Source organism: Sinocyclocheilus anshuiensis, unplaced genomic scaffold, assembly GCF_001515605.1.
Source record: "Sinocyclocheilus anshuiensis isolate Anshui unplaced genomic scaffold, SAMN03320099.WGS_v1.1 scaffold2154, whole genome shotgun sequence".
Taxonomy (NCBI): Eukaryota; Metazoa; Chordata; class Actinopteri; order Cypriniformes; family Cyprinidae; genus Sinocyclocheilus; species Sinocyclocheilus anshuiensis.
The window spans coordinates 13,653-16,421 of NW_015557192.1; the positions used below are offsets into that span (position 1 = coordinate 13,653).

A 2,769-nucleotide genomic window follows, 5' to 3' on the forward strand; every position below is an offset into this window, starting at 1 on the left:
TGTTGAGGGACTGCACGTGCGAGCGACGCAGGGGCAGCGGCCTTTTTTGTTTGTTTTTTGGGAGACTTGACGTGCGAGCGACGCAGAGGCTTAGGGCAGCAGCCTTTTTGTTTTTTGAGTCATTTCCCTCAAAAAACAAACAAAAAGCCTTCATGTTTGTTTTTTGAGGAAATTGAAGTGCGAGCAACGCAGGGGCTGAGGGCGGTGGCCTTTTCGTTTTTTGAGGGACTGGACATGCGAGCGACGCAGGGACAGAGGGCGGTGGCCTTTTTTGTTTCTTTTTTGAGAGACTTGACGTGCAAGCGATGCAGGGGCTTAGGGCAGCAGCCTGTTTGTCTTTTGAGTCAATTCCCTTTTTGTTGTTTTTGGGGGGACGTGACGTGTGAGCGACGCAGGGGCTGAGGGCGGCGGCCTTTTTGTTTTTTGAGGGACTTGAAGTGCGAGCGATGCATGGGCTTAGGGCAGCAGCCTTTTTGTCTTTTGAGTCAATTCCTTTTTGTTTTTTTGGGGGGAGAACAAACAAAAAGGCTGAGGGCGTCAGCTTTTATATTTATTTTTTGAGGAAATCGAAGTGCGAGCGACGCAGGGGTTGAGGGCGGCGGCCTTTTTGTATTTTGAGGGACTTGAAGTGCGAGCGACGCAGGGGCTGAGGGCGGTGGCCTTTTGGTTTTTTGAGGGACTTGACGTGCGAGTGAAGCAGGGGCTGAGGGCAGAGGCCTTTTTGTTTTTTGAGGGACTTGACTAGAGAGCGATGCAGGGGCTGAGGGCAGAGACCTTTTTGTTTTTTGAGGGACTGGACATGCGAGCGACGCAGGGACAGAGGGCGGTGGCCTTTTTTGTTAATTTTTTGAGAGACTTGACGTGCAAGCGATGCAGGGGCTTAGGGCAGCAGCCTGTTTGTCTTTTGAGTCAATTCCCTTTTTGTTGTTTTTGGGGGGACGTGACGTGTGAGCGACGCAGGGGCTGAGGGCGGCGGCCTTTTTGTTTTTTGAGGGACTTGAAGTGCGAGCGACGTAGAACTGAGGGCAGTGGCCTCTTTGTTTTTTGAGGGACTTGACGTGCGAGTGATGCAGGGGCTGAGGGCAGAGGCCTTTTTGTTTTTTGAGGGACTTGACGAGAGAGCGACGCATGGGCTGAGTGTGGTGGCATTTTTGTTTTTTGAGGGACTTTACGTGCGAGTGACGCAGGGGTTGAAGGCGATGGCCTTTTTATTTTTTGAGGGACTTGACGTGCGAGCGACGCAAGGGCTGAGGGCGGTGGCCTTTTTGTTTTTTGAGGGACTTGACGTGCGAGTGACGCAGGGGTTGAAGGCGATGGCCTTTTTATTTTTTGAGGGACTTGACGTGCGAGCGACGCAAGGGCTGAGAGCGGTGATCTTTTTGTTTTTTGAGGGACTTGACGTGCGAGTGACGCAGGGGTTGAAGGCGATGGCCTTTTTATTTTTTGAGGGACTTGACGTGCGAGCGACGCAAGGGCTGAGAGCGGTGATCTTTTTGTTTTTTGAGGGACTTGACGTGCGAGTGACGCAGGGGTTGAAGGCGATGGCCTTTTTATTTTTTGAGGGACTTGACGTGCGAGCGACGCAAGGGCTGAGAGCGGTGATCTTTTTGTTTTTTGAGGGACTTGACGTGCGAGTGACGCAGGGGCTGAGGGAGCGATGCAGGGGCTTAGGGCAGCAGCCTTTTTGTTTTTTGAGTCAATTCCCTTTTTGTTTTTTTGGGGGGACGTGACGTGCGAGCAACGCAGGGGCTGAGAGCGGCGGCCTTTTGGTTTTTTGAGGGACTTGACGTGCGAGTGACGCAGGGGCTGAGGGCGGAGGCCTTTTTGTTTTTTGAGGGACTGGACATGCGAGCGACGCAGGGACAGAAGGCGGTGGCCTTTTTATTTTTTGAGGGACTTGACGTGCGAGTGACGCAGGGGCTGAGGGCGGAGGCCTTTTTGTTTTTTGAGGGACTGGACATGCGAGCGACGCAGGGACAGAAGGCGGTGGCCTTTTTATTTTTTGAGGGACTTGACGTGCGAGTGACGCAGGGGCTGAGGGCGGAGGCCTTTTTGTTTTTTGAGGGACTGGACATGCGAGCGACGCAGGGACAGAAGGCGGTGGCCTTTTTATTTTTTGAGGGACTTGACGTGCGAGTGACGCAGGGGCTGAGGGCGGAGGCCTTTTTGTTTTTTGAGGGACTGGACATGCGAGCGACGCAGGGACAGAAGGCGGTGGCCTTTTTATTTTTTGAGGGACTTGACGTGCGAGTGACGCAGGGGCTGAGGGCGGAGGCCTTTTTGTTTTTTGAGGGACTGGACATGCGAGCAACGCAGGGACAGACGGCGGTGGCCTTTTTTGTTTGTTTTTTGAAAGACTTGACGTGCAAGCGATGCAGGGGCTTAGGGCAGCAGCCTTTTTGTTTTTTGAGGGACTGGACATGCGAGCGACGCAGGGACAGAGGGCGGTGGCCTTTTTTGTTTATTTTTTGAGAGACTTGATGTGCAAGCGATGCAGGGGCTTAGGGCAGCAGCCTTTTTGTCTTTTGAGTCAATTCCCTTTTTGTTTTTTTTGGGGGGACGTGACGTGTGAGCGACGCAGGGGCTGAGGGCGGCGGCCTTTTTGTTTTTTGAGGGACTTGACGTGCGAGCGACGCAAGGGCTCAGGGCGGTGGCTTTTTTTCTTTAAGGGACGTGATGTGCGAGCAACACAGAGGCTGAGGGCGGTGGCCTTTATGAGTTTTGAGGGACTTGACGTGCGAGTGACGCAGGGGCTGAGGGCGGCGGCCT

At 53.4% G+C, this 2,769-nt stretch overlaps 1 protein-coding gene across 1 annotated transcript in view; it reads right to left on the reverse strand.

Moving 5' to 3' along the window:
- LOC107678789 (uncharacterized) overlaps positions 1-2,769 on the reverse strand; it is a 14,065-nt gene that overhangs the window by 5,201 nt on the left and 6,095 nt on the right. The window lies entirely within an intron of this gene.